Genomic DNA, 6,041 nt, shown 5'->3' with positions numbered 1-6,041 from the left:
ATCATGGTTGTCGGTCAGGTAGGTCTATACTTGACTTTCTCTAAAGATCATGGTTGTTGATCAGATAGGGCTATACTTGTTTTCCTCTAAAGATCATGGTTGTCGGTCAGGTAGGTCTATACTTGACTTTCTCTAAAGATCATGGTTGTTGATCAGGTAGATTTATACTTGTATTCCTCTAAAGATCATGGCTGTTGGTCAGGTAGGGCTATACTTGTTTTCCTCTAAAGATCATGGTTGTTGGTCAGGTAGGTCTATACTTGTATTCCTCTAAAGATAATGGTTGTTGGTCGGTTAGGTCTATACTTGACTTTCTCTAAAGATCATAGTTGTTGATCAGGTAGGTTTATACTTGTATTCCTCTAAAGATCATGGTTGTTGGTCAGGTAGGATCTATACTTGTATTCCACTAAAGGTCATAGTTGTCGGTCAGGTAGGTCTATACTTGTATTCCACTAAAGGTCATAGTTGTCGGTCAGGTAGGTCTATACTTGACTTTCTCTAAAGATCATGGTTGTTGGTCAGGTAGGTCTATACTTGTATTCCTCTAAAGATAATGGTTGTTGGTCAGGTAGGTCTATACTTGTATTCCTCTAAAGATCATGGTTGTTGGTCAGGTAGGTCTATACTTGTATTCCTCTAAAGATAATGGTTGTTGGTCGGTTAGGCCTATACTTGTCTTCCTCTAAAGATCATGGCTGTTGGTCTGGTAGGCCTATATTTGTCTTATTCTAAAAACGTAAGGGAAATGTACCATAACACAGCATAAGAAATGGAAATTAACTATACAAGTCTTGACAAAATTTGTATCCATTTCTCTAAATTTTTAATCTGGGTTGCATTAATATTATATACTGTAGTGAGATTTACCACCGTGAGATGGCAGGACTAAAGTGGAAAACTCAGTGACTCGAGCTGGTTGCTATAATGTCGAAAGTAATTGTGCTACCATACCCTTTATTTCTATTCTATTAAGCTCTGTGCGTGTCTATATATTTATTGCACATGACAGCACAAAATGTGATATGGCAGTGAATCATGACAGAAATAACCATTTCTGCCTATTTCATCCCACGATTACTTTTATTCTTGTGATATCGTTCGGGTTGATGTTTTTCTGGCTAAATAGGTATACATATGTTCCAGCTCACACGAAAAGAGACTAATATTGCATTGGTTCCCATGGTTACCATTTGGCATTGATGCCGTTTCTCGCTAATGACGTTATTTAATGTTAATCATTTATTGTTTGTTAATTTTAGGGCAGAGCCACATGGGGTTATCTGCTGTGTCCACCGCGGGAAATCGAACCTTGGATTTTAGCGTAGTAAGTCCGCAAATTTACTGCTGTCCCACCGGGGAACATTAAATATTCAGCTAAATATGTATCTATGTAGTACACACATATTATACATATGGACCAGTTTGTGTATATTGAATTACAAAAACAAACTTAAAGTACACAAGAACACACTTTTCACAGAAATAAGGAGCTTGACTTGAACGTTGAAGTGTGTATATGTTTGGTACAGATCACAAAGATAAGGAGAGACCACCCCAGAGAGAGAGAGAGAACTATATTCTGTGTTTTCTTACTTTAGATAAAGGACATGATTGGTTTATTCCGAAACTGAAATATTCATAATTGTGTAGAGTTTCACAGAAAGATAGCCAATAGAATCATGGAATAGTCTACATCACATGAGAAACACAGTAATTTCATAATTTTTAACAGTCTTGGTGAAGTAATATCTTATAGCTGTAGCAACTAGAATATTAATAGATTTTGTTACTTTTTAAAGTGAAATCACAGTTACCAGTTCTTTTAGAATAAAAGAAAAAGTAATGTACCCACTGTTTCGTGTAATCCTGTTTAGAAACGAAATTTCCAAAGTTTGTTATTGTGACTGAATGTTTAATCTTAATATTATTTTTGAACAAGTTAGGTGTTATGCACGAATTTATGTTAATTACTTGTTAAACTAAATAGAAGCCCAGATACTGCGAAAATGCTTGTAATCTTATGATCTAATTTTCAATTTAAAAAACTGTTTTCACACTATTTTAAATAAACCAAAAACCCACGCCGTTCATTATGAAAACTTTAATAAACGCGTCCGCGCGTTAGCAGAATTTTCAAAGTTATTTTTGGAGCTATAGATTACCAATATTACCCCAAAGGCAAAATATGACTTAATCGTGTAAGATTAACAACATAGCGTAAAACTTCGAGTTTATTAGGAAGAAGATATATATATATAAATATAATATGTTACACCAGGGTGAACTGACATCTTCAGGTGATTGACATACAATGGTTTGAAAAAGAATACACATAAATTTAAACTGACAAGAAAACGTGAGTAATACAAGTGACGATACAGGATTTTATGCCATTTAAGTTGTCAGCTTAACATTTCCTTGAGTTATTTCATTATATCTATATAATCTTATAAAGTTACTTTCTAGTGTTGGAATGATAGATTCTGTATCAATTGCTTACCTGATATTGAAATATTACCACGGGGTTTTTACTTTAATAATTATATACTGAATACAAATGTGAAAAACAAAACGACTCGTTTTGTTGTTTGTGTCTTCGTTGTGAACACTAGAATCTATTGTCAATTATAGACAACCACGACACTCTTATAACGCACTGACGGTACCAAAGTGCGGAGAGCGCGATTTTGTGGAAAAGGGACGCGAGCCATGGATCCTAAGATTCACAGTTCACTACGCTGACGATAATTTGACAAAATGTTGTTATGGTGTGCAATATCATATTTAAAATCCAATACTGATCTCTTGTGTCAGAGGCTAAAATTCGTCCTCTAGTGGCACAGCGGTAAGACTGTAGGTTCATAACGCTAAAAACCGGGTTTTGATACCCGTGGTGGATTGAGCACAGATACTTATTGCATAGCTTTATGCTTAACGATAAACAAAAGTTTAAATTTTTGAAATGGCCGTGTTTTAAATCAACGTGGTTTGTTTGTTTTTGAATTTCGCGCAAAGCTACACGAGGGCTATCTGCGCCAGCCGTCCCTAATTTAGCAGTGTAAGACTAGAGGGAAGGCAGCTAGTCATCACCACCCACTGCCAACTCTTGGGCTACTCTTTTTCCAACGAATAGTGGGATTGACCGTCACATTATAACGCCCCCACGGCTGAAAGGGCGAGCATGTTTGGTGTGACGGGGATTCGAACCCGCGACCATTAGATTGCGAGTCGAGTGCCTTAACTACCTCGCCATGCCGGGCCAAATCAACGTGGATAACACGAATAGTTTGAAGATCAGCATCGGTTATTTTTTAAGTAACCCATGTACGGTGATTTTTTTTTACCATCATGTATTTCTATGAACCATCATACAAATAATTATACTTCTGGGACGAATGATATGTTCTTTTTTTTTAGATTCGAAGTTTATAAAAATGTTCTTTCAAAAAGCTTGAGTTTAAACCGAACCATGCACTGGAGGAGATGCAGGTACATAGTTGGCTTTGAATGCTGATAATTATTATTTCTATTTACAACTGCCTTTTCCTTCATTATTATTATTATTACCTTGTCTACTTGATAATGTGAACTAATAAATTTTCAATGTTTGTTTGTTTATTGAATCTCACGTAAAGCTACTCGACGCTCCCCAGTGGCATGTCTGCGAACTTACAACGCTAGAAACCATAAACGTAAAGCTACGCGAGGGCTACCTATGCTAGCTGTTTCTTTACCCTCAGAAGGCGTTTATTGCATTAACTTTAAAATGGATCAATTGTTCCTTACTACTCAATATATAACTTGAGTGCTGATTTCGATAATCATTTTATAATTCTTTCTTTTTGACATTTTTTAACTCAAAAATGAATGTGTAATGGTATACCTTCCTTTTGTGATTGGAATTTGTAATAGTGTGTTCTGTTGTTCCATTACAAAAAAAAATATCTAATAAAGCTTATTCCCACTAGATGGCAGAACATCCCACTTCCTAATTATTACAACGAAAATAAATTAAAAATCTAATTAATTAAACGAAACAGTCAATTCACCAGAAGAATACATGAAGAAGAAATAAGGACCTAATCTTTAATTAATGGCAATGTTAGTTAAAACATTTCTTTCTAAAAGAGATTTTTATAAAACGTTCACAAAATGAAATACATGTATTTATTCACTTTGCTCAACCTTTCATTAAAATCGTTTATTATAACACATAATCAGAATGTGGTGAAAATCCTATGCGTTTTGTATACCTTATAAGTACAGTTTAGTGAAGCTAAACATAATCTAATAGGGTATTTAAAAAAAGTATAGTATCATATATTCCAGGTGCAAACAAGGTCTTATTTAAGTTAATTTTCCAAAGTACATGTTCAGTTAACTACTGTAATTGACGAAATAAGTTAAGTGCATGAATTACTACCGATGTAATTATTTGACAACAGACTGAAACGCACATTGTAATGAGAAACATGTAATTATTAGGTTACATTAGGTAACAAAAAAACATTCCGTGAGAAAATACGCACTACAGTTTGAAGAAATACCACCTGTAACTTTTATGTTGTTTTTTTTATTATTATCAAAACATTCACAATTTCAGTGAGAAAATATTCCTAACTTCAACACTTCGTCTACAGTAAACAAGCTATATGTGACGTTATGTCACAAGGAGCTGCAGATGTTTTAAAATACATTCCAGAAGGTTCTGGTGAGTCTAAAAACACAGAAACAAATGCAAACAGCATTTCAACCATTTCGTTTCTATCGTACTGGGCGTGGTCTTGTGGTTAATGTGCCTGACCTTAATATTCGAAAATCAATGGCTCGCGTCCCGCTGCTGAGAAATCACGCTCCGCATTTCGGAGCCGTGGGTTCGTTATAAGAATGACAATAAAACCTCACCACTCGATTAGATTAGCCCAACAATTGATGAAGAGGGTTGTCGACTAGCTGCATTCAAAATCCCACCATTCGATTAGATTAGCCCAACAACTGGTGAAGAGGGTTGTCGACTAGCTGCATTCAAAATCCCACCAGTCGATTAGATTAGCCCAACAACCTGGTGAAGAGGATTGTCGACTAGCTGCATTCCCACTTATATATCAATTCAACATTATGAAAAGCTAGCAAAAATAGCCGTCGTTCGTTAGCACCACGGCTCAAACTAAGGTCCTAAGAACAGCAGTCCACTAGGCCAACGCTCAGTCAGTAAAAGCTTAATTATATAACATGAAAATGGATGATGTTAGTGAAAACATCCATCTTTTAGTTATCCCATGCTGCTGTTTATAATACACGTTCAAAAACTTGAGAAACACTGCATTTTTGACAACCTTTTGCAAACACACAATTAAAGAAATTTTAAACGCCGCGCACACTGTCTAAAATTACGTTAAGCATGATTGACGTTAAAGTATCTTACGTTTCGTTATGAACATTTTCATAAGCACTTGTCTTTATATTTTCCGAGTTATTTTCCATTCAAATGGGCCCAGCATGGCCAGGTGGTTAGGTTAGAGCGCTCGACTCGTAATCTGCGGGTACGAAATCCCGTCACGCCAAACATGCTCGCCCTTTCAGCCGTTGGGGCGATATAATGTTACGGTCAATCCCACTATTCGTTGGTAAAAGAGTAACCCAAGAGTTGGCGATGGGTGGTGATGACTAGCTGCCTTCCCTCTAGTCTTACACTGCTAAATTAGGGACGGCTAGCGCAGATAGCCTTCATGTAGCTTTGCGCGAAATTCAAACAAACCATTTTAATGCGCGCACCTTTTATGTCTTAACAAATACTAAAAAAAATTATTTACAGTAAATTGTGTGAAACATCTCTATACAGTATTAATTTGCCATATAAATGTTATGTTCTAGTGAACAAGAGGCCTCAAGATATTTCAACTATTCTAAATCAAGTTTGCTTTGCAAAACAATTCAATGAACGTAACAAATTATTAATTTTTTTACAGCTTAAAACCGGTCGAGTTTATAATTGCGCTTAAATGTGAGTATTAATTTTATTCCATTACACATATAAG

Source organism: Limulus polyphemus, unplaced genomic scaffold (genome assembly GCF_000517525.1).
Source record: "Limulus polyphemus unplaced genomic scaffold, Limulus_polyphemus-2.1.2 Scaffold2523, whole genome shotgun sequence".
NCBI lineage: Eukaryota > Metazoa > Arthropoda > Merostomata > Xiphosura > Limulidae > Limulus > Limulus polyphemus.
Note: the sequence above shows the minus strand (reverse complement) of the source record.